The sequence below is a fragment of the Physeter macrocephalus genome, chromosome 16, assembly GCF_002837175.3.
Source record: "Physeter macrocephalus isolate SW-GA chromosome 16, ASM283717v5, whole genome shotgun sequence".
Classification (NCBI taxonomy): domain Eukaryota; kingdom Metazoa; phylum Chordata; class Mammalia; order Artiodactyla; family Physeteridae; genus Physeter; species Physeter macrocephalus.
This window is the reverse complement of record NC_041229.1, coordinates 92,464,282-92,491,117: the sequence shown is the minus strand read 5'-3', so window position 1 is coordinate 92,491,117 and position 26,836 is coordinate 92,464,282. Positions and strand designations below refer to the sequence as shown.

The 26,836-nt window shown below is 36.5% G+C and overlaps 1 long non-coding RNA gene across 2 annotated transcripts; it reads right to left on the bottom strand.

The window, feature by feature from the left end:
- Positions 1-1,240: 1,240 nt before the first annotated feature.
- On the bottom strand, positions 1,241-24,484 carry LOC102974893 (uncharacterized). Of its 2 annotated transcripts, XR_448117.3 has the most exons (5): positions 24,250-24,484; positions 14,770-14,826; positions 10,560-10,728; positions 1,628-1,673; positions 1,241-1,405 (listed from the first exon to the last, which is right to left on the bottom strand). It is a non-coding gene; the product is annotated as an uncharacterized lncRNA (long non-coding RNA). The 2 variants fall into 2 exon arrangements; XR_448118.2 differs by lacking the exon at positions 1,628-1,673.
- Positions 24,485-26,836: the final 2,352 nt, after the last annotated feature.

Here is a 26,836-nt window from a genome sequence, read left to right as displayed (position 1 = left end):
TCTTGCCTCATTTTAGATTTTAATTATAGAAATAATATATTGTTACAAAAATAAAGACAGTAAAAAAACTCCACCTGTGTTCTTGACCGCAAATGTATACTGTTCCCCTGAATTTGACTAAATTTTAAGCTGGTTTCCTCCTGGCTATATGCTCCCTTTTCTTTGAGCATTTACTTTAGAAAATTTGCAATTATAAATTCTTTCTCTACCCCTAGCAAGGTAAATCTCCTACCAGCCTCTTGCCAGTTTTACAACCCAGAAATGTCTTTCCAAGGACTTGGGGTCATCCCTTTGAAATGTCAACACAGAGAAAGATAAGGCCCCTATCTCCCAGTTTCTGTGGAAGGGTAGGAGCTTAACTTCAGTTAGTGGAATTGGCAAACATACATTCCCCAATCATACAACCTCCCCACTAATAAGAATAAGGATAATAATAATAAGTACAATGTAAAGTTTAAAATTTGATGCAGCAGATAACTTTATAACTTGGTTATCTCAGACAGAGGGAAAGCAGAGAAACTGAAGCAGTAACTGCTCTCAGGTTTGGCAGCAAAGGAGCTGAAATAAACCAGGCACACTTATTTGAACTGCATTAAATCTTTTTTTTTTTAACTTTTTATTTTATATTGGAATATATCCTATTAACGATGTTGTGATAGTTTCAGGTGCACAGCAAAGCGAGTCAGCCATACATATACATGTATCCATTCTCCCCCAGACTCCCCTCCCATCCAGGCTGCCACATAGCATTGAGCAGAGTTCCTTGTGCTATACAGTAGGTCCTTGTTCGTTATCCTTTTTTTTTTTTTTTTTTTGGTTATCCTTTTTAAATATAGCATTGTATACATGTCAGTCCCAAACTCCCTAACTATCCCTTCCCTCCACCTTTCCCCCGCACCCCCCACGCCCCTGATAACCATAAATTCGTTCTCTAAGTCTATGAGTCTGTTTCTGTTTTGTAAATATGTTCATTTGTATCATTTCTTTTTACATTCACATATAAGCTGTTTCATACAATATTTCTCTTTCTCTGTCTGACTTATTTCACTCAGTGTGACAATCTCTAGGTCCATCCATGTTGCTGCAAATGGCTTTATTTCATTCTTTTTATGGCTGAGTAATATTCCCTTGTATATATATACCACATCTTCTTTATCCATTCCTCTGTCGATGGACATTTAGGTTGCTTCCATGTCTTGTAGTAATATTCCATTGTATATATATACCACATCTTCTTTATCCATTCCTCTGTCGATGGACATTTAGGTTGCTTCCATGTCTTGTCTATTGTAAAGAGTGCTGCAATGAACATTGGCGTGCATGTATCCTTTCAGATCGTGTTTTTCTTCAGATATATGCCCAGGAGTGGGATTGCAGGGTCATATGGCAATGGACTGCATTAAATCTTTTAAATTAAAAACAAACAAATAAACAAAAAGTTTTCAGCCTCCCTACTAATGTCCTCCTGTACTTTTCCACGAGCTTACCCAAGCGCTTAAAACTCTTCTGCCTTTGGTTTCAATGGAGTTGAGTGCAATGTGTGCCACCCTTCCCCCCACCTCTAGCACCAGCCGTTACAACAGTATCTCTCCTCTGTTATAATAGTTTTGAATAAAATCTTCCTTACCTGTTTAACTCAATTCAGTGTAATTTTTCTTTAACATCCTACAACCCTAAAAGAAACATTATTTTTATTTCTTTGTATTCTTGTGTAATCTTTTTCCATAAACACATGGAATGCCTATACCCAAAGCATTTATACATTTAAAAAATTTATCCCAAGCATTTTTCTATGTTGCTCTGTGATGGTCATAATTATCACATGATACCCTATAAATATAATGCTTCTTTTAACTTAGCCAAACGGCATAACAGCACACAGTTACAATGTTTGTTCAGATGCTTAGGCTTTATCATGATATGGTAAGGCCACAAGAGTGTACTCATTTTTGTGTTATTTTGGTAATATGAAGGGCATGAAAATTAAACTCAGCTGTAGTAAGGAGGCGGGGCATGATAATTAATACTCATTTTTGTCAGTCAGTTCTGGTAGGGTTAGCTCTAAATTATTCAGGCTGTTTCACAATCCTTAACTGCTCCCTACAAAATGTGATCATGCACATTTGGCTATATATTACTGAGAATATTGTTTCCAAAAATACTTATATTAGGCTCTAAGTGTTAAATGACTTGGAATAATACAAAAGGAGAAATAAGTGATAAGCAAGGAGAAACAGCACAGATATTTCAGTGTTCATGGGCACCCGCTTTTTGTACAGGGACATATGAGGACATCACAAGTAGGAAAGCAAAGAATGGGTAACTTGTGGGAGAAAGGTATGTATAACAATCAGGGTCTCAGGTGGTAGGTGCAGGCAGTGAGCTGTACGAAAAAAGAATTAGATGTTGGTGATGAGGTTTAGAAGGGAGTTCACGTTGTGACATATTTCACGTGTGTCCTTGTTTGTTGCATCCCATGAAATGAAACCTTCTTCTTAATGGTGCAGCTGAAATGCTCCCCTAAGACATTTTGAATTCTAAGGTGGTGATATGTCAAGTTGCTGTTCAACGGGTAACTGAAATGCGTTTGTGAAATGAATACTAAATGATCTCGATGCTTTTAAAAAATTGTTTGGTTTCTTTTCTTTCTTTCTTTTTTTCTTCTTCTTCTTTTTTTTTTTTTTTTTTTGGTTAAATCTAAGGTGAAGATAAGAACTAATAAGTATAATAAAAGTAGATAAAATTTGGCACATTTTTCCAGCTCTATCTTATAAAAAAAAAATCAAAGAAACTACTCTGTAAATGGCTATAAGATATTATAGAAAATGCTGTAGAATATTTAAATGCATTTGCTGAACTGTGAAAACTGACATTTGAGTCATAAAATCAGATTTTGTTTAACAAAGTTAATACATTTTAAGCTTCTTCTGTCTCTAGAATTAATAAAATGAGGGTGATGAGTGATTTCAGAATTGAAAACAGATTGGCTTGCATTTTGAACCACGTCAAGTTTAATTTAGTAGAGATATTAATTTGAGGTGGTTTTATGTTAACAGTTATGGGGAAACATCACTGAGACCGGAACACTCAGCCAGATGTACTGAGCATGTGCCCTATGCATTCACACAAGCTAAAGATGGATTCAAACAAGCTAAAAAGATGCCAGGTCATCAGAAGCCTGTGATTCTTGGCTCTCTGTCCCTGTATCTCAGAAAGATTGAGCCATCAGATGTCCTAAATAAATATTTCTTAATTATTATACCAGGACTTACTTTCTATTGTCAAGGAAAATTTTATTTCAAATATGCATGACCTTTACAGAGTGTTATAAGGTAGAGTCACAAGGTGTAATTGGTGTGACCCTGTTCCCTATGCTGAGATTGCAACACACATTTTATATATTTGAAAGTCAAGAGGCCCCCAAACTCTGTCATTCTTAATACCTTTTTAGATATTCTTCTAAATCAGGTGAGGACAATTCAGTTTTGTTGATTCTACTTGTTGTGAATAAACTATTCAGGTAGTTCTGGAACATATTAAAAATCTTCCATAGGCCAGGAACTATTCTATTCATTCAAGATATAGGTGTGAACAAGAGAAAATGCACATTATGTTCAAGTTTAATCAGGGAAGAGAACTAGTGACAAATAAATGCAAACTATTTGGTAAATAAAAGTAAAGCAGGATCAGGGGACTAGTAGTGATGGGGCTAGGGATGCTATTTCTTATGAATCACTGGAAGCTTTTCTGATAATGAAACATTTGAACAGAGGTCTAATGGAAGCATGAGAAGGAGTGTTCGGAGGACAGAACATTCTATGCAGTGAGAACAGCAAATACAAAGTCTGCAAGAAGAGAACCTGCTGGGGCTGCTTAAGGAACAGCAGTGAGCTTGGTGTGGATCTAATATGTGGAGCTTGGGAGCTAATAGAAGCAGAAGCAATGAAAGAGGTAGGAAGATGCTGTAAGTCATAATGAGTTATCTGGATTTCACTCTGAATAGGACAGGAAGGCACAGATAGGATTTGAATAGAGGAGTAATTTGATCTGACTTGGGTTTTTGAAGAATTACTCTGATATCTACATGTTGAATAAAACCTAGGTGAAAATAAAGAGAATGGTTAGAAGTCTCTTGCAAGAATTCAAACATGAGAAGACAGTACCTTGGGCCAAGGAGGTGTCCGTGGCGATAGTAAGAAGTGGGCAGGTTCAGAATACATTTTGAGAGTAAAACCAATAGTATTTGCTGATGGATTGGAAGAGGAATATGAGAAAGCATAGTAAAAGCTGAAGCAAGGTTTTGGTTGGGTAGGATAGAATTGCCAGTTAATGACATGGAGAAGACTGCATCTTGAATTGAAAGCAGGTAGGTTTTAAGTGTGTATTTAGGAACCTTTCATTTTAAGATACTTATTAAGCTTTTAATTGCAGTTATTGAAAAACAAGTCTGGATTTCAAGAGACATATTGAGACTAGAGTTGCAAATTTGGTCATCAGTCCAAATGGGTGGAACTTAAAGCCACATTATTAAATGAAAACATCTAGGGAGTAAGTATAAGACAAAGAAGAAAAGAGATCTGTGCGTGGATCCTGAAATACTGGATTAGACACAGATTGGGACAATGTGGCAGACAGACTCAACTACTGAGAGGGAGTGGCATTTGTGATAGGATGATATTCAATAGATAGGACCATCTTGGAAGCCAAGAGAAGAACATCTTCTAAGAAAGAGGGAGGGATTAATTCTCTCAAAGAGTTGCTGATAGGTCAAGTAAGCTGAGGACTGAGCAATGATCATTAGGCACTTCAAAATGGAGATCAATGGTGATCTGTTGACTTATCTGCATGTAATCAGAGGGCAAAGGCCTCTTAGGGGTTGGTCCCAGAGAATAGAGAGAAGAGACATGCAAGCTGTTAGGATAGACAATTCTTTTTAGCAGTTTGCAGTAAGGAGAAAAAAATCAGTGCTATAGATAAATTGTTGAAGAAGATGAGGCAAGAGATTTTGTTTAAGATATCAATATGAAAAGGGGGATAATTTATTATAGAAGATAAACCTAATTAGTTTCAGAAACACTTGATAAAATTATACTTCTAGACACTGTTATTTCTTCCACAATCTTCTTTTCCTTTCCCTTTGGGTAAGTGATTATCCTAGGGGCAGTTCATCCAGCTTGAACAAAGTTCATCCTAGCTTCACACCTCCCCAGGACAATCAGATATCTTTTGAACACAGATTTGAACAACAAGAATCCAAAGAGCTTCCTGCCAAACAGAAAAATATGTCTCATGCATTGCGATGCAAAGTCCCTCAGCCTCAAAATGGGCCAGCTTGGAACTTCAAGTTGATGAAATTGGAATCAAATGGATTCATAATTCTTCACAGCAGCTTTCTGAACAACAGAGTTAAATTTACTACAACTCAGCCAAGGGTAGCACATGCCGTATAATTTTGCCTCCCATATCTCTTTGGGTTTTGATTTACTGGGAAGTGGTTTGCTGTTGACTGAAATGCAAACAAATGTTCCCTTCCAAAGAGTGAGGATAATGATGGCACTTTTCCCTCCTTCTCACATATGCACTCTCTCTTTTTCAAACTTTAGTACCACTTCTGAGACAATTAAGATAATTCGGCCATTTAAGTACTAACAGCCCCAGCGGTCTTAGAACCACTTACTTTTTTAGTACTAAAATTCAGTAAAAGGACATTATTGCTTATTGGAATGTTAATGTCTTTTTATTGGGCTTGAACTGTCAAGAGCATTGGAGTTGAGTTTCTGTTTGTTGTTAAGTAGACATTGAAAAGAAGAAAGAAAGGACAGAAGTTTATTAAAATTAATCTCAAATGACTAATTTTGAAACCACCTTGGTTGTGGTTTGTGGAAACATTGCCTTGACTTGGACAGAGAGGCTGGTCGACAGTTTAGGAGGGATTTTTTAGGAAAGGGGAAGACATTGAAGCAAAGGAAAAGAAGGGGGCTCTGGTCCTTTCCAACTAAGCTTTCTTTCCAAAGATGAAAAACTAATTGTATTCATTTTGTGGTTGATAGGAAGCCACAAATAACTCACATTCACATCATATAGCCCTTTAATAATGTAGTTAGCCTCCTGGAAGCCAGCTGTGCCCTGCACTTCAGTTGTAATGAAGGCTGTAATGGGAGGGCGAGGACGGTCAGCCACCCTTCACCCTGCAGGGTGGGCACATGTCCAAGTTGGCCATGAGTGGCATTTACAGGGATGAGATGGTTTGGAAATGAACATTCTAAAAAGTTGCTTCTGAACATTCAACATGATCACTGTATTAGAATGAGACATGAAATGGTGTCTTGGAGTGATGGCAGACTCGAGGTTATAGCCCTAGGGTTGAATTCTCTCTGTGCCACTTAATAATTGGGTCAATTCTCTGAGCCTCAGTTTTCTTCTCAGTAAAATGGAGATCAAGACAATGCAAGCACAAGAATAACAGTGATAACAAACACATATATGACTATAGTCAGGTGCTAGTCTATTCTTTGTATTTATTAGCTAACCTAATTGTCAGCAACTTAGGTAAGTAGATTTTAATTTTATTCCCAATTTGTGGATAAGAAAACTGAAGCATAGGAAAGATAAATAACCTGTCAAAAAATCTCAGCACTAGTAGGAGGCAGAGGCTAGGTTTTACACCAGACAGTGTGATTGTGGATTCTTAACCACACCATGATTTTTGTAGGGGGCTGTGAAAACTAAAGGAGGTGATGTACGCAAACTTCCTAACATGTCATAGGTGTTTAATAAATGCTAAATATTATTGTTGATGAAGTTAAGATAGATGTCCCACTATCTTCTATTTTCTATAAAAATTCGGCAAACCAATAGGTAAGAAATAGAACAGTTACAGCCTAGGAAGCAAAACCAAGAAAGGCAATTGTCTTAAGGCAATTATCTAAGAATTTCACCTAAAAAAAAACCCAAAAAAACCCAAACCCAAACCAGGAAGAAACGTTTATAATTCAAACAGTGTAAGACACTCTCCTCTGCTGTTTTCTTGCTCTTGATAAAATTGCTATCTTTATTTTTTATCATTGCTCTTTGGCTTCATAACTGCATTCAAAACCTTCACTGTTATTTCAGCATCAGTAGCTATGACAGCCTTCATTGGCTGCAATCCACTCTTTGTTTCATTTTTCTGAAACAGCTGTTACTTGCTAAAGTTTTAGAAAGATGTCTTCCACAACCAATAAAATGGGACTCTGTTTTTCCTGGTGTAAAGGATATTGCATCTCTGTCTATTTGTTTATGTCCAGGTTTACAAGTTTCCAGGTAGTTAAGAATGTTCAATGTTTGACACTTTAAAAGTGTTCTTTTTTTATTCTTCTCGTTTTTTCTCTCTTTTAAAAAATAATGTAATAGAAGAGTTTCTTGAAAATAGCATGCTGACATGAAATGAAGTCCACTAATTTCTTAAAATCATTCAATTTGGCCTTGTTAGTGGAATTATCCATTCTCTTCTCATAACCTGACATAAACTGAGGGTATCTAATTAAATAGAGTTCCCTCTAGTTTGGTAAATAGGAAAATTTATAGGAGCCATTATTTAATAGAAAGCCATCTGGAGCTATACTAGGAAATGTGATTCTAAACTTTGGATTTTGTTGTGTCCTTCTGTCAATCACTTAAAATCCCTGGAACTTTATATTCTTTCTGTAAAACAGAGATGTTAATGCCTACCTTGCAGTGCTATTATGAGGCTGAAGCCTTATGTATGTTAATCATCAAAATTCAAATCCAAATATCAGCAGTCCAGTGCTGATAAAGCAGCTCTCCCAATTCTTTCAGAAATCCTGTCTCTTTCTGGCTCACTGATCCATCATCTCTAGGCTATGCTTCTAATCTTTGTGACCTAAGATGGTTGCTAGAACTCCAGCCATCACATCCACCTCCAGGCAGCATGATATAGAAAGTAGTTAAGAAAGACAGGTCCCCACTGACTTTCAGGGTAGTTTCAAGGAAGTCACATGCATCTTGTATCTTTGTCATATGGCTACACATAGCTGTGAGGAAGAGTGAGAGAGGAATACCATTTTTATACTTGGGCAGCAATGGACCTAGCTAACAATTAGTCTTTTAATATTAAGGAAGGAAAGAATATTGATAAGCAACAAGAGTATCTGCCACAGATGGCAATTACACCTGTGCTTTTATCATTTAACTTGAACAACGACAACAAACCCCAAAAGGTGAAAATACTTACTGAAATACGTTTCTATTCCGATAGTTGCTCTTTTAGCTTAAGCAAGATATTGCATGTGGAAACTGTTAAAAGGAGTAAAATGACGAAATAATTCTAAAGAGGGTTTTTGTTTCCTCCTTTTATGGTGAGTGACTTTGAATACCTATGTATCAGGGTAATAAAGAATCAGTGAATCATGAGCTAAGGGATAATTTTACGTAAGAGGGTCAGAGATGTTTAGGAAACACAGTTAAGCAGATATCAAAGGGATTTGACATCAACTTTGTTGCTTGAGAATAGGCACTTTTGGAGGCTAGCATAGGGCCATAATTTTTGACAGAATCTGTTTTTATTTTCTGAAAACATGGACAGGTCTATTTTGTTCTTTCACAGGACCCATTGTTAAACTCATCCGGTATTTTATGTATAAGAAAAACCAAGATAGTTAGCTGTGGATATAATGAAAAATAGCATTAAATAAATACAATGAATTGAAATTTTACAAATATATATTAATATCTTCATAATAATGTATGATATACTAGGTATAGCTTGTTCCTATAATTGGAATTGGAATGCTACGTAATAGCAGTTTGTCTCAACACTTCATCTATAAAATAGGACTAATAGTAAATTGCTCCCTCCCAATTGCTTGGGTATAGATGCAGTTAGCTAAGACAGGTGATGTTTAAGCTCAGAGATGAAGTAATAAAGAGATAGACAGATACATAGATAGATAGATACATAGATAGATAGAACATTAATACCTTGTAATGATAAAAAAATATTATATGGTGCTTAATAATTGGTAATTCCTATTATTTTACTTGCTTCTTCATGTTATACTTGACAAATAAGTGTACAAGATATTTGAGTTCTTAGTAGATGAGGTATCTGACCCTTTAGATTTTTCTGCATTTTATAGGTGCTGTATATCTCTTGCATTCCTTCGACTTTCCTCTACAGATAGCTCAGCTGACCAAGTGCATGCCTGTAGAGTAACTGAGTGTGATTCTCTCATGAAAAATTGCAAAGGAAAGAGGAAAATACATACAGAAAAAACTAGAATATGGTAGAAAGTGCATGAAAAATTTAGACTTGGCCTAAAAAAGTGGTTGTACCCTGGGGATAATAATTCAATAGCTACGGTTATAGGTATGGCTAAGAAAAAAAAAATCAAAACTGGAAAATCAAAGTGGTGTCCTTATTTTTATTCTGGTACTGTATCAACCTGAAAGTGTCATACTCTTAAATGGGGTGGCTTGGAAAAGGCAAAATACTACATCTTAGAGAGTTAAATCAGAACAGCTTCTCCCTGGAACGATCCTGGAAAGGAAAAATGATTATGCTTTAGGACTAGACAATTTGTGAGAAAGTTAGCCCAAGAAAATAATAAAGTTGAGGCACACTGAAACAACTCCTTACTAGCCAAATATGGGCATTGATGTAACGGAGCCAAAACAACCGTTTGTTAGGGACTTTAATCTGGAATACTTGAGGAAGTCCTACTGTAAGTGAAGAGGTTCACTCTCCCTTTACCTGACTGTAGCCACACTGAGCACGTCTGAGAAAGTAGGGGCCATTTCTTCCTTTGGAAAGATCCTCTCCACAGATTGGATAGAAGAAGGAGGGAGAGAGGAACAAAGCTGGGGTCAAACACATCCGAGTTCTGCCCAAAGAAAAGTGGTACCTGTAAAGCTTTCCTGAAAAGTCTAATCAACCATCGTTTCCATTATCATGATCATCCTCTAGCGTGATAGCACAGGTGTTGGCAAAATGTTTCAGCTCCCCAAAACCCTTCAGTTTTTATATCCCGTCCCTCGTGCCCTCTGGTCCTTCCATCATTTCTCGTCCTCAAATTCCTGACTCCCCACTGACTTGTCAGTCATCCCTGTATACGCCACCTCTCTTGCCTTCCTACCACTCTCTCATATACACCTACTTTTGACCTGGCTGCATGCCTCGACTCAATATTTCTGTATCCATATTGTCTAAACTCAGCTTGATGCATGGTTATATTTAAGATCAGCCCCTGCTGGAAAGTATTACTGCTTCTAAAGAATGAATTGGTCATTTTGGGGAACGCCTCTTGGAAGATTTGAACTTCAGAATATGATGGATTTTAGAGAAGTGTCTATTTCTCCTGGGTAGCTGCAGACATCTACTGTAATTAAACAGGCATTTGAATGGTGCTTCATTTTGAGGAAAAAAAAAAAATTGATTCTCCAATGTACTTTCTCATTTTAAAGAGACTCTGTTCACCATTATCAACATTTTAAGGTATTTGGGGTAACCACTCACCCCGTTTAATAGCTTAGAAAAGTGAATTATACAGAAGTTAACTTACCGTAGCTTGAAAAACAAGGTCATTATACCACCTGGGCAAAGACCTAGGTCTCGTGACTTTTAGTCCTTGGCTCTCCACAGCAACATAATGGCTCCTTTAAGCTTCCCTGCCAATGGTTATGGAACAGGCAGTGGATCTCAGTGCATACTTTTTTGAGACTGTTTCCAATCTAAAGAGAATAAAGTCCCATGTTTACTGTGGTTTCTCAAAAACTTGAACGTTTTTTATTGTGCCCGCGTCCCCCACAATGACACCATGCATAGCCTGCCATTTCCTTAATTTCCTTATACTGTCTCCAAGAAAAGCAGGTCTCTATCCATCCCAGTTACTCAGCAAAGAGATCCTCCCCATGCTGGGGCCTTCGTGCTGCCCACTAGCATCAGTTAAGAATCCACTTGGGCCAAACAGTGACTTGGAGAAATTCTTTTAGGCTTCTAATTCTAATTTTCCCCAGAAGTGAAGAGGCAAAGGCAGTCTTACTTAATGCAGATTCTCACATATATAAAGCTAGAGTGCTTTTAAAACAGTGTTCCATTACACAGTTAGAATAATAGCCTCTAACTCTTTGTTGCTCTCTTTAAATATTTACAGAGGAGAAACCTCCCCCTCAAAGAATCTGTGGTTTTCCAGGCTGTATGTTTCTAATTTGATTGCTGTGTCTCACAGTCTGGGGTACTCATGCATTTTATCATTGTGATAGGGGCTGTCTGCATTTATCTGATTTCTTTATATTTCCCCCAAAGCATGGCAGCAGGAATTAGTTGCAGTAATGCTTGGGTATAGATGCAGTTACCTAAGACATCCTTTAGGCAACCAGAGCTAATTTAGCCCAAGAGCCTGCAAATCTCATGATATACAAAAATCTAAAGTGTTCTATTTTACTTTTTTGTTTGTGCCAACACAAGACTGATTTCAAGGACACACTTTTGAAGTAATACACATGTTTATAGTCTAAATTTTGATATTTCATTTTTAAAAAATAGCTACCTGCCCTTTATTAACTTACAGGATTAATTGTTTCATATGGACACATTTTTAATGGCCAGAATGGATATAATTGTGTGAGGTTCTGAGGTTTCAAAATTCATTAAGAAGATTCCAGCAACTAGAATTGTGCCTAACAGTCATCAATTAATAGAGGTGTTTGGACGGAAGGATGAAAAGAGGAATAGATGAACAATTTTTCACTCATTCCTTCATTTAATCAACAAATATCTGTACAAGATATTGTTCTAGGTGCTGGGGATATAGCAAGGTACAAAACAGACAAAAATTTCTGATCTTGGAGCTCATGTTCTAGTGGGATGGAAAAGAAAAACAAAAAATTATGTAATAAGTTAATTATATTAAAAATAAAAGATAAAACAGAGTAAACGGGATGGAATATGTATATTCAGTTTGCAGTAGAATGGCTAGGGCACGTCTCAGTAAGAGGGTGACATTTGAGGCAAGTGAGAAAGGGAGCCCTGTGTCTACCTGGGAGGAGAGAGTCCAGGTAGAAGGAATAGCCAGTTCAAAGGCCCTGAGTTGAAAGCATAGCAGGAAGGTCATTGTGGTTGAAATGGAATAAGTACGAGAAAAGGGTAGAGAGATGAAATAAAATTTCATTTTTATTAGGCCAAGGAAATTTGGCCTAATAAAAATTTCATTAGGCCAGTGAAATAAACATTTGTTGACAACTATATGTTTCAGACACTTGGACACAAACATTGAATAGATATCATGTCTATCCTCAGAGAAGCCTAAACAGTGGAAGAAATTATAATAAAAAGCTATACAAAGTCCAGTGGGAGTGCAGAGAGAGAGAAGATCACTAATATATATATATATATATATATATATATATATATATATATAAATGTGTCTAATACACTGTTTAACATAAAGTAGGAATTTGAAAAAATTAGAGAAGTAGCAAAATAGTGGAATTTGTAATTTGCTGGTGAGAAATGGACAATTATTTTTTGAGAAAGTGACAGTTGAACTAAGACATGAGTTGCTGGTGCTATTTATACGTTTGGAGTTAAGGAGGGGTATTTAAGGTGAGGAAAAGCATAGCAAAGAAACAGATGTAAGGAAATAAAAGTCATAAAAAGCACACCACTAGTTTAAATGTCCAAAAATACAAATTTCTACATCTCACCCCAAATATGCTAACTTAATTGGTCTGGGTTGGAACCAAAACATTTACAATTTTGACAAAGCATCACTATGACACCAATGATCCATGTCATCATGTAAAAAAAAACTTTAAACTCTAGAATTCTTGAAGGGATTTCTTTCGAAAACCAAATTGTTAAGGTAGGTTGGGATTGATTTGTGGGAAGCTTTCTAGCAGCTTTAACGGAAAGTTAATATTTAGGTAATTAACATTTTTTTTAAAGACAGTGAAGTGACAAATGGGAGAGAAAAGAATATTGAAAGCAGTGTTGACACTCTACCAGAATGTAGAAATTTTAAAAAATCACAGTGAATCAGTGCTAACACCTTTCCTTCACACCACCGGCATTCCTCAAAATGGTAATGCTCCTCTGAGACATTGATGGTGCTTTTGTTTCTTGCAGGAAGATGTTCTGTGTCTTGGAGCCTGATGTGTCATGTGACAGTTGCTACGGTAACTAGTTTAAGGAATGTCATTGAGTTACCAAGTAAATAGTCTTATAAGGCAGATATTATAGCTGACATGTAAATTAAGGCTGCCCTGTCTCTGTCAGCTTTTCTATTCTGAATTCCCTTGCTTTCCATATTTAACAGAGAACACCTCTCCCTTGCAAAAATCTCCCTTTCTTAACTAGCAGAGCATCATTTGAATGCACAGTTGACATCCCCCTGTTTCTTATTTTAGTATTCCATACCTGAGCACTCATTCTCCAGTAGTTCTCTAAGCTGACAATAATAGATAATTGAGTTGGTATACATGAGCCCAATAAAAATTATTTTTGGTGGTCAGGATGAGCACACGGTGGTTTCTACTCTGGAAAGCATATAGGCTAGTCTTCTCCGTGCTGTAGGGTGCTGATCTCTATGACTTCCATTTAAGTATTTATTAAAACATTTGAGTTAGCTCCAAACTACTGGTTATTAAGTGTCTTGTTCCTAACTACAGTAATTCTTTGGGTTCACCTTGGGGTATATGTGGGTAATCCTCTTTCTGAGCAAGAGCTTTAATTTTATAACTGAATGTTGCCACTTCACTTCCAAAATAGAAAGTAAACGGGTCACCTTTTATTTACTAAATCATACTTGTGTTTCAGATACTTTACAAAGATGTCAACATCAAAATTATTTCTGTTTAGCTTCCGTGTGCAGCTAGGCGGCAGTGATTCATTTTGGAAGAATGCAAGATTGTATGCCAACTCTTCTTTCCTCTACATTCTTTAATTTCTATTTCTAAATCAGGTCAACCATTTAGAAAACAATGTGTGTTTGCCTTTTCCATAGCAATGTTCTCACAGTCCAACTATAACATTCAACATTTTTATTTTTGTCAAAGGTCACTATAAGAAACAAACACATGAGGATCAATTTATATCTTCAAAAAAATATCAAATATACAAATAGAGATATATGTTTCTTCTACAGAAAAATGCATGACATGGTTCTTTTGAATTCTGATGACTGGAATACATTTAGCAGTACCTAGATTTGGACTTCATTTTTGTGTTAGTTCATAAGAGCTTTATAATTTTCATGGGTCCCTTTTCACTGTTTTTTTCTGTGGCTGTTGGGAAGTTAACAGTTTAGTTATATATAAGTGCAAGAGGTTGTCTTAGACTCATTTCTCATTATTTGGGATAATCATCTCACCTCTGTCAGTTAAAATTCTGTTTAGCTGTGAGAAGCAGAGATTTAAGAAGAGTTTAAACAAGAAGTAGCCAAACTCCCCTTAAAGAGGAATCAGGAGGTGGCAATTTAGGCTGACATAGTTCCTTGATATCATCAGAGACTCAGGCTCTTTCTATCTTTCTACTCTGATATTCTTAGTTCAGGGCTTCCATATTTGAAATCACCCCATGGTTAGTAGATAGATGATAAAGCTCCAACTGGCCTGCCTGTATTCCAGGAAGAAGGTAGTAGAAGGATAAGAGGTAAAAGTCATAATTAAGCTGAGCCAGTCCCCATTTTTTTTTAAGTGCTTTTTGAGAAGTTTCAGCCAGAAAATTCCACCTCTGTTCCATTGGCTAGAACTTAATTAAATAGTCACTCCTACCTGTAGGGGGTCTTGGGAAATGGAGCCAGGCACATTGTCCCACACCAATTCTAGATTCTGTTAGAAAGACAGAAGAGGAAATGGTTATAGGACAGCCAACTGGAATATCTACCTCATCACCCTTCATTCCTTGTCTCATATTTTTCATCTTGATTATAATAGCATTAAACTTGTCCTTTCATTTTACTTTTCTCAAATCTATTTTTAAAGCAGGTGGTATCTATAAAAATAATAATTCACTAAATAATAGCACTAATAGTTCACGTGTGCTTAAGAACTGTGCTAAATATATTACCTCAATGTTCTCATGTTATAATTTCAGAAGCATAATAAGGGGGGTTCTTTATCTTCATTTTACAAATTAATACGTTGATATATGAGAGAGTTCAAGTACTTTGCTGAGGTCACCGAGCTAATACATGAGAAATATGGGTTTCTAGCTCTTATATTTCTTTACTAACAGGCTCATCTGTTCATTAGTTTAAATATTCTCCCTTCCTACATATGAACGATATCCCTTACATCCTTAAATGGAGGAGGAATCTTTGTTTTTCCCACCATGACTGAGACAAACAAAAATTTTTCAACATTTCTTCCACCTTCCTCTCATAGTTCTCTCTACCTGTACCTTCATTTCATGTGAATACTTCAAGTCCTGGGCATCTGGGGGAAGATAGCCTGAATTGAAGGTATCATACTGTCCTTTAGCATATTTGGGTTAAGCCTGTGAATCCATCATGTTTGTAATTGTTCAGTATCTAACCTCCCACCATATTGGAATCCCTCTGAGAGCAGTGATGGCTTTTGTGTTTGTGGCAGTTTTAGTTCCCATTCTTGGTACTTAACTAGCATTTATTTCATGCTTTCATTCATTCAACAAATTATTATTAAATAGTTCTTAGGTTTCCAGCACTGTCCTAGAAGCTGGTGTTACAGCAGTAAAGTCTTTATCCTCATGAAGCTTATTTTCTGCTGTGTGGATGGGTGAACATTAGGCTAAAACATAGTTCTATGTGTAATATTTCTGATGGTTATAATGATAAGGAGAAAAAGAAGGGAAGGGAAGAGAGAGGAAGTGTTGGGATGGGGAATGGAGATGGCTAAGTTTTCTCATTGTTAAAGTGACATGATGCTAGACCACAAGTCATGAAGGAGCAAGCCATGTGGATATCTGAGAAGAACATTCCAAGAAAAGGGAGCAGTACGCATAAAGCCCCCATGGGGAGAGTATGGGTATTCGAGGAACAGCACATATAGAGGAATTTGTCAAAAACCCATTGATAAGCCCAGGTGACAAGTGTAAAGCTTTAAAGAATAAGGAAGAAACCCAGTTGTAAGGTTATTATTTCTAAATCAAGTATTCACACAGATTCCAAATCTTATCTTAGAAATAACGTAAATGCTGCAAAAGTTAAGCAGCAAATAGGAAAAACAAAAGCAAAAAACTTGTGTCTGTAAATCTACCTTTCAATCTCATGTCCTCAGGCAATCACTGCCTTCCTCACCAGATGAATCATTCTTGGCAATGAAGGACAGCACTTCCTACATGATTATGGCATAGCAGATGAGAACCACCAGGTTAGGGGATTTACATGAAATCATTATCTCAAAAAATACTTTCAGCAAACCTGCAAGGTAGAGTAGTTTCCTCTCTTTTTTAACAGAAGGGTTCAGGAAGACTCTTGCTCAAGGTCATAAGAAAATACTAGCCAGCAACATAAAAATGTCAATAGTACAGCATCTTGAGAATTAAATATTCCCCAAATTTAAGATAGTGTTATATAGGAGAATTTTCAGAAAAAAATAATTTAAGACAATAAGATATAGAGATTGTTTTCTGTTGCTATTGTTTTTGCAGTTATGGATAGCAAAAACAAAACAAAAGCAAAAATATAGATAGCGTGGAAACATGGAACAGAGTGAAGAAATACAATAAAATATTAAAATTATAAAGAATGTCAAGATGGGGGTCATAATGGCTGCATTAAAATCTATGTCCTAGAGTTGAATATGATAGAAGAAGTCACCATTATGTTAATTTGTACATTGGTTCATTCACTCATCATTCAGTACATATCTACTGAACACAGACTATGTATTGGGCAGTATTCTAAGAGGTTGAGATGCACAGTGCATAAAACAGATAAGTCTCCTGGGCTCCTGTTAGCATACATTTAGGAAAAGAACTAAATCACAAATAAATAGGGAACTAGATATTGTTAGACATCAGTTTTCTATTAAAAAGAAGGTAAGTAGATAAAAATTGATGAGAGTGCTTTTATTTTTTGTTTTTGTTTTTAATAGAGTAGGCAGAATACACCTTTCTGAAGAAATGACTTTTGAGCAGAAACCTGAGGAAATGTAAGGGCAAATACTATGATAATCCGGGGAATACTGTTCATGCAGAGAGAACAGCAATTACATACATCTCAAGGCCGGGGCATGTTCGGTATATGTTTGGAAAGGTTGGAGTCAAACTAATCAGCCTTTTTTCCCTTTAACATTAAAAGTCTCTGGACAAAATGAAATTTAGGTCTGTAATATACTGGTGTAGTTATAATTCCAGATTATGCTGAGAGTTTATTTTACTTTCTTTTATTAACTTCTGTCATTTCTGTGAGCAATTTTGTTTTCCTCTGTGAATACATTCCTTCAAATATTTATTAAATGACTACTGTTTACAAGGGACTGGCTATGTGCACATTTGTTAGTTCCTGTATTTAGATAGTACCTAAGCATGCATTTGACTCTCAAGGGGGTTGAATCAAAAAAGTAAAAGATTCCGTATGGTTATTTAAGAAACTCCACTGGGCGGCAGAACATTTACACATGTAACTACGATATAGGAGAAGGATGTTGTGAATCATCCAAATAAGGATTATATCCACATAGACTCCAGTTACACCAGCATCTTCCTGGAAGATGAGGGATTTAAGCTTTTGTATACTTGGTCTACGTTTCTACTGCTTTGTACATCTTCTAACACAATTTGTAATCAGATTTTTGGTTGGTAGGTAGAAGAGTGAGTGCTTTTTAAGAAGTAAATTTGAAGGCTCAGAGGGAAGACTATGACAATTTAAACATGGCAAATTTCAAATGTATGTTTCGTAAATTTACGCACTTTAGTAAGTCACAACCTACAGCCATTTAGCCAAGTATAGAAATAAAATTTTGACAGAATATTTTTCCCTTGTGGTATCTGAAACTTCTATCAGAATTATATGAATATGTGGTAAGTAAAATCAAGGAAAACCTTTCCATAATCTCAAACCTGAGTACACAACTGAGAACACAACTTTGTATAGCATATCATTTGTGCATATATAAAATAATATACAGCTCTGGAAGATAAATTTACAATGCTGAGATATCTAGAACAGAAGTGATATTGCTCCTGCCAGTCCTGCAATCCAGAAATAATCATTAACAGTGCCATATGTTTTCTTCTAGGCTTTGATCCTTATGTAATGTTTGACATTTGAGTCCTCTGTTAACTCAAACTGAATGCAAAATTCTGAATGTCCTAGTGTTATTATTTAAATAGGACACATAGTCTTGTATTTTATTGCAGTTTTCGGAACTAAAATTTTCAAATGGAGCTAGTGATTCAACTGATATTTAATGTTAAAACTTTTCTATTTTTTGATATTATTATAAATAATGATGATATTAACAACCTTATTTTTCCACCTAAGGCCAAAATTCCATGCTGTGTTTTCTATGATTCTTTCCTTGATTTTTCCAAATGAAAGGAACGGCTATTTCACTTGAACATGCTTAACCTTTTGATTCCACTTTAGATTATTTGCATGTGTGAATTATCTCTTCTAACAGGGGTAAAAAGATCTTTATATTTTCTTCAGTCATTTTGTACATTCTAAGCATTCTCTAAATATTTGTTAAATAAATGTCTAAAGGAAGAACAGTTAAGGGAGTTCCCTGGTGGTCGAGTGGTCAGGATTCAGCACTTTCACTGCTGTGGCCCAGGTTCAATCCCTGGTCAGGGAACTGAGATCCCACAAGCCACGTGACGCGGCCAAAATAAAGAACAGTTAAGGAATATAATGATTTTTTTTTAAATTTAGCTTTTATCTCCGAGACTCCTTGTCAGCATAGCCACTTGTTTTGACAATTGCCCAGGAGATTATATTTCCTTCAGGTTAAATGCAGAGTTGTTGAAATTCAAACATAAGCTCATTCAATGAAAATTCTTATACTTGTCAGAAATATCAACTTAACTAAACATTAGCCTTGGCAAAATAAATTTGAACTGGCAACCAATTCACAAAATCGCCAATTGTTCTTACTTGGCATTTGGTCTTTCACTATGAAATGCGTGTATATAGTCAATCTTATGTCCTTCTGATATTATTTAAACTCCAGCTCCCTGAATTATTCAAATGTATAATTTGCAAGTCAAATATTTTATGTGTTTCAGTTATTTAAAGTGTAACTTATACTAACAGATATCTATCTATCTATCAATCTAACTGTCTGTCTATATACTGTCTGTTGATTACTAAAATATTTTTATTCATCATGAACTCATTCAGTCAACTAGTATTTCTGGAATGCATGTGGTGGCCTTGAACACAGGACTTTGGAAATGTGCTTTCTATCTTAAAGCAGCGGTTCTCAGCCAGGAATGATTATGCCCCCACCACCCATCCCTCAGATATTTGACGATGTCTGGAGCCAGTTTTGGTTGTCATGTCTGGTGAAGGGTGGGAGCTACTAATATCTAGTAGTTAGAGGTCAGGAATGCTGCTTAAAATCCTGCAATTCACAGGAGAGCCCATACAACAGAAAATTATCTGGTCTAATACATCAATACCACTGAGGTTGAGAAACCATGTCTTAAATGATCTCACAATTTCAGGGTAGAAGACAGGCTTGTTATTATATCAGTGGAATTAAGATTATAATAAGTACCAAGGATAAGTATTTCTGGCAGGGATACAAAGAAGGATGTCGTCAACTTTCCCTGGAAAAGACTGAAAGTTTTGAGAAAGTGAGGTTGAGCTGCAGAGGAGGAGAGGGGGCAAGGAGAAATTATTTCTGGCAGAGGAAATCGCTTGAGCAAAGTCATGGAAACGACACTACAAATGGCTTAATTGAACTGGAGTTCTAAGTGGTGGTATGGAGCCCTGTGTGAAATAAATCGAGACCAGTAGTCAAAGGCTCAATTATGAAGATTTGGTTTTGCAAGCTAAAGAGTTTGGACTTTATTCTGTAGGGAAAGGAAATCCATTGAAAAGATCCATGGAATCAAAGAGTCAGTATGGATTAGCTATTTTTTAAAAAGAAAGAAAATACCTCTGGCAGCCAAAAGAAAGCTAGAAGAGAACAAACATGATTAGAGGCATGGATGTCAATTTGGCTAATTATTAACTAGTGCAAGTTACAAGTCCTGAGAAGCTGCACTATCTCACTAGAAGTGGGATTTGATGGTAGCTGCTGTGAAATGGCAGTGCTAAGAAGGCTGGATGGAGGAATTTGCCTCTTCATTGAATGTGGGGGGTGAGATGTCAAATAGGAATTTTCAAAAATGAGTTACTTGTAACATTGGAAGTAGACTAGTTTGTTCAGTGAGAACATCAGAAGAGGAGACTGAACCTCTGAAAATATTTCACTGTCAAGCAGAGAAAGAGAAATTAGCTTTTGCATGTTATAATAGGTAGTCAGAGATATCATGGGGCAGGAGAAATGGCATAATGACATACAAAGAACATAAGAGACATCTGGTCATTATTTGAAATTAAGCTGATGCAGAAGAATTTTATTTCCACTCCAAACAGATTATGAAAGAAGTATCTTTGAAATACTTAGGGTAAAAAACAAGAAAGGGACTCCTTAGATTCCAGAGTGAAGAAAAAATTTCAAGATAAGATTAATAATCAGAAGCCCAACATTTCCAGTTATCAGAACAGGAAAACAGACCCTAAATGCTGGGTCTGATATTTTAGTACCCTCAGAGGGAAGCCTAGGCCACGGGCTGCTTACACAAGGAGACTGAATGTGTGTTATCTGCAAAAAGCTTTGAGACAGGAAGGTATTCTACTATATCTTTGAAAGCAAAATTCTGACCATTAGCTATGAGTGAAAATGAGTCATTTCTGAGAAACATCCAAGGTGAAACAGCTTTAAACAAATTTTTGAGTTCCAAATTTGTATTACTTATGTGATGTGAGAATGTAAAGTTGAGAAATTAAAAAAGTCCTAATATAAACTCTTGAAACCATGACCACAATAAAGAAGTGAATATGAACTGGCACTCAGTGGGTGTTACTGCAAACGGGGGCTCCTGAAATAGCCCTGTGTAAGTCATCTCAGGCTGCCATAACAGAATACCACAGACTGAGTGGCTTAAACGACAGATTTTTTTTTTTTTTTCCTCACAGTCCTGGGAGGCTGGAAATCCAAGATCAAGGTGTTGGCAGTGCTGGTTTCTGGTGAGGTCTCTCTTCTTGGCTTGCAGGTGGCTGCATTCTCACTGTGTTTTTACATGGGGTGTCCTCTGTTTGCATCTTCCTGTTTACTCGTCCTCTCTTATGAGAACATATGTCCCATTGGATTAGGACCCCAACCTTATGACATTGTTTTAGCTTAATTACTTTTTTAAAGACTCTACCTCCAAATCCAGTCACATTGGGAATTGGGGCTTTAACATATGGATTTTGAGGAGACAATTCAGTCCATAACAATCTCCACGAAGATTACTTAAAACATTCAGGTCACCTATGGGGACCCATAATTAAAGAGAGTCAGAAAATTCAACAAAAGAATTCACATCCTAGAACTAGAAATAATAGAACTAGCCAGAGGAGACGTTAAAATAAATGTGTAAAAGTTTAAATAGATAGAAGAAGAAAAATAACCACAGGCACCAAACTTGACAAAGGACCCCAATCTTGTGCTGTGGGGAAATGAGCTGCATGATTTGGAAATTGTGGGCAAATACATTTGGTAAAGATGTAGGTAAGTGTAAATAAGTGTTAGTAACTTGGAAATAGATCTGATTAAATTAATCAGACATGCAGCAAGGGTGTAAAGATATGAGGAAGATAACATACCACAGAAAACATACAAGAGAATTTTTAGAAAAGGAGGATAGAGAAAAATGAAAGATGGCTCAGAATGTTCTTGGACTGAAAAGAGATATCAATCTTCATAATGACAGAGTATAATATATCCTTGACAGAATGATCAAAAACAAATCTACACCTAGATATATTGCAATGAAATTTCAGAACTCACACAATAAGAAAAAAAAGTCTTGAAAGCAATCAAAGATGAAATATCTATTGCAATCAAAGGAACAAAACTTAGAATTATAGAAGATGTCTCACAGTCATGATGGAGACAAGAAGCCTAATGGAATGATAACTTTAAAGGGTGGATGAAAAATACTTGTCAACCTAGAATTTTATACTTAGCCAAAGTACAATTCTGGGGTGAATCTAAATTTTAAAAATTCTCGTGAAAATGCTGTGACAATTAACAATTTATACATTCTCACCAAAAAACAAAGTCAGAAAAACAGAGCATAAAAAATCAGTAAGAGGAAATTGAATACCCTCCTCCAATAATAAGGATGGGATGGTTAGAAAATACTTGATAAACATACAGATAAATGTAAGCAAACTTGGACTGTAAAAAAACATATTGATAAATAGATACATAGATGTTAGATGATAGATGATGTATGTTACTAATTTCTTGGTCATTTTAAGCAAAGTATTTATAGGCACAAACAAGATAGCTTAATGTGGTAGATTACAGAAAGAAGTTTAGAGTGAATACATTCTAAAGGTATTTGGTTTGAAAATAGATTAGACATATTGATTATAAACTCAAGTATATATGTTTAAAATTTGAGTGAACACCAACAGAAAAGAAAGAATATTTAATATCCAGATAAGGAAAAGGAGAGAGGAATACAGAAGACTGTATCAATCTAAAAGTAGGATAAAAACTTTGGATGTAAAAGATAGAGACCCACTAGAGCACGGGTCCCCAACCAGTCCCAGCACCGGTCGCAATACTGGTCCGTGGCCTGTTAGGAACCGGGCCGCACAGCAGGAGATGAGCGGTGGGTGAGCGAGTGAAGCTTCATCTGTATTTATAGCTGCTCCCCATCACTTGCATTACCACCTGAGCTCCACCTCCTGTCAGTATTATGGTGAGTTGTATAATTATTTCATTATATATTACAATGTAATAATAATAGAAATAAAGTGCACAATAAATGTAATGCGCTTGAATCATCCTGAAACCATCCTCCCACCAGGTCTGCGGAAAAATTGTCTTCCATGAAACCGGTCCCTGGTGCCAAAAAGGTTGGGGACCGCTGCTTTACAGTATAATGGTTTCCTCTGGCAAGGGAGTAAAATTGTGGAGAATTACAAATTGGGCTTTAACTCTTTCTAATACATCAGTTCTGGAAAAATAAATTAGTCCAAATTGTTAAGCAAAATGTTAACGTGTTAAATCTGTGGATAGATGAGATTTGTTAGTTGTGACAATTGGTATATTTCTGTATGCTTTAAATATCATATTAACAAATTTTAAAATGTACATTGGTGTCAGATAAAGCTGTGTTCTTATCCCATTCCTCACATTTACTAGGTAACTTGGGTAAAATTATTCAATTTCTTTATGTTTCAGTTGCTTGATTTTTAAATGTATACGCTATTACAATATTCCCTACCTTTCTTAACAGTGTGAAGTGTATGGCCCAGTATTTGGAGAAAACATATGGTGACTGGTAGAAAGAAAAGAGTGTATTTCATGCAGCAGCATGAAATCAAAGAAAGGAGAATTTTTAAAAAGGGAAAGGAGGTATCATTTGTTTCACATGCAAGCAAAATGTTCAAGTTACTGATATTGACCACTGGATTTAATGAGGTCACTGACGAAGCTTACCTGAGCAGTATGGGGAGATTGGTGCGAGCAGAAGACTGTGGACACGGGTTGAAGAGGGGAAAGAACAGTCAAGAAAAAGCTTGCAGTATATTGTTTGAAACAAGAAGGCAAGGAAGAACCACCTATTTATTTATAGAAGCAAGAGAGAAAACAGGAATTTAAAAAATGGGCGGCTGCAAATGTGAAGTATTTTAAGTAATTTGGTTGTGAAAGAAAATGGGTCAGTGACTAGGGATAGACAGAGGGTCTTGTGTGTGTGTGTGTGTGTGTGTGTGTGTGTGTGTGTAAAGGCAAGGATTTTGGTGTGTTAACAGACTGAAAGGAGAGGTCCGGTAGCAAGGGGGAAGGCGATAATGTAGGAGCAAAGTAGAACACTAATGGATCAAGGTCCTACAAGAAAAGGCAGAGGTGCGAATTAAGAACTCGCATGGTAGAGATGGCTTTAAGCAAGAGAGAATCACTTGTCTGATATTAGAAGACAGTGAAGGGTCAAGTGCTGACAGTGATAGTGTTTACATGTGAGTGAAGGACAGTGAGGGAGTTTATGACTCTTACCTTCAACTTTGTCTGTGAAAGATTTGAGGCAGTGTCCTCCACCGAGAAGGAATGTGTACTTTCACTATTGTTGGTGTGCTTCTTCCCTTCAAGAATAAGGACTCAGGCATTGAAATACTCCAAAAAGGATGCTTCCTCTGATGAGAAAATTGGATTCAGGCTCAAGTCTCCTTCTCTAAAGAAGGGTTTTTATGTGTGAACCATCATTGTTTGAGACTTCAAGTCACCACGCTCATTTCAGAAAGTCATGAAAGGTTCACTAAGGGGACAGGAACCAAGATTCCACATTTTCATGTCCTCTACAAAATCAGCTTTCCAAAAATAGACTCACACAAGCTGTAGTCACAGTGGAATGTCATATTTCTATTATTGCGATGACATAAAATCATTAAACCACTGCTAGTAGTAAAAGCAGTCATGTCTGGTAATAGAACTGCTCTGTGCCCATTCAAAGGGAATTGCATTTTAAATGACACATGCAGAGCAATGACGGGAGGGGCAGGGACTGAGACGTGACTTCCACAATAATTTATTCCATGTCCTCCTTTGATCTTGCTGCTGCACTCAAGTTCTTTGTTCTGAACAGCGGTGTCATACTGACTGGAGTGCATGAACACAGGTGGTAAGAAGGTTTCAAATTTTTTTGAGTCATCTGCTAATTTTTTAATAATATTTCCTGTATTTAAGGAAAAAAATATTAAAAACATATTAGAAGTTCCTAATATCAAGATTCAACTCCTGCCTTCCTAATCTCAGAAGGTTTTTTTGGTCTAGACTTCTCTTTATGTCACATATATCACACAAGCAGAATTATGACTACCTACTATATGTCAGGCATGTGATCTGTTAATCCCCACATAATCCAATGAGGTAGATATTATTACCATGGACTGAGAGCACTGGCATCTCAAGATTGAACTCAATCTTTCCAATATCAATTGGGATTCAAAATCTGGTCTGGATAAAAATATTTGAGATTTAAAAGAGACACTGAATCAAATGTCACTTTTGAGTTCTGAACCTATTGAAGAATGGACAAGGAAGCTTTGACTTCCTCAGATGTTCAGATATTAACTTTATTAGTAGTAAAGCCGTACTGAGAAACACACTTGGTACATGAAGCCAGAACAGACTTCCTATCATCCCCCTAAAACTGGCCCCTGACCCCTCCGATGGTGAGAGGTGTAGTTACAGAGCAGATTAATTGCATGTAGGAATAAAGCCTGCCTCTCACCTTCCAAGAGCAGATGGTACAGGTGCTCTAATCCTATACAGTAGAGCCACTCCTCTTCTTGTGGGGAGAGAAATGGCCAGAGGTATAGGATTGGATTCTAACCAACACCTCCAAGAGAGCCAGAGGTTTATCAGTAGAGGAAATAAATCATTCCCCTGGACATGGCACATACTTTTCCCACAGCATCTTATTCTATTAATTGTATTAGTTTAGTACACTTAGCAGTCTTATGATCTTCCATGTAATGGGCTTCTTAAGAGTAACAAGTGTATTGATCAAACCATGACAAAACACCAGGAACCACACACTAGGACTCATGAAAGAACATTATATGGGAGGCATTCAGCATGGTAGAGGTCTGTGCTCTCCAATTTCCTATTGTACTTTGGGGGCTGCATACAGGAATCTAGCAAATCTAACCATTGACTACCAGAAGGCTTTTAAGAAACTAACTAGCAAAATGACCGTTCCTTCCCTAGCATGAATAAGAGCCAGAATCCATCAACTACATGTACGGCATCGTCTTAGCTCCAAGTCTATTCTTGTTCTGCTAAGTTTGACATCCATAGATAAGAGAACACAAACCTCTTGCTTGACAGGATCAGTGTGCTAATGTGTAAGCCTTAGAGTCCCAGCTGTTTGACATACCTGAACATGGCTGAATCTGCTACGTCAGCATTTTACCAGAATTGATTGCTTAAGCATTTTGCTGTAGCTACCTTCCACATGATCTGCAGGAGACCAACTCCTTCTTTGGTAGACTGGCATGTAGGGAATAAGTTTTGGACAAGCCAATTCTTACTTCTCAATGTTGGCTTGATTTTTGTCTTCTTATCACACCATGGTGCTTAGTACTGTGTATTGCAATGTGTAACTGTTGCAAAAAAGGAAACAATGCATAAATGAATGAATGAATGAATGAATAATTATGTAGGAAAAGAAGTGTAGTTACTTGGGCTGTCTTTCCCTCACACCACTTCTCCATTCCTCACCTGTCAAGCAGTACAAACAGATGCCTAGGCACTAATTAGGAAAGGAAGTATAACTCTCTTCTATATGATAAATCTCCCTTCTTTGATCTGAAACTCAGAATCACTTCATTGTCAAATAATCCTGATCACATCAACAATCGAGTCACAGATAAAATAAGGGTTCTCTAAGTCTCTTAATGAAAGCTCTCGTTTATCTTTTAGTTCCTTTTGAGATGTGATTAAAATAAAACTCCCTTATTTATATTAAAAAATTCCCTGGAATTAAATCCTAAATTCTAATAATAGCTAGCATTTTTGAATGTTCGCTATGTGTGGGTGCTGTAATAAACCCTTGACATAGATTATCTCATTTAATCCTCAC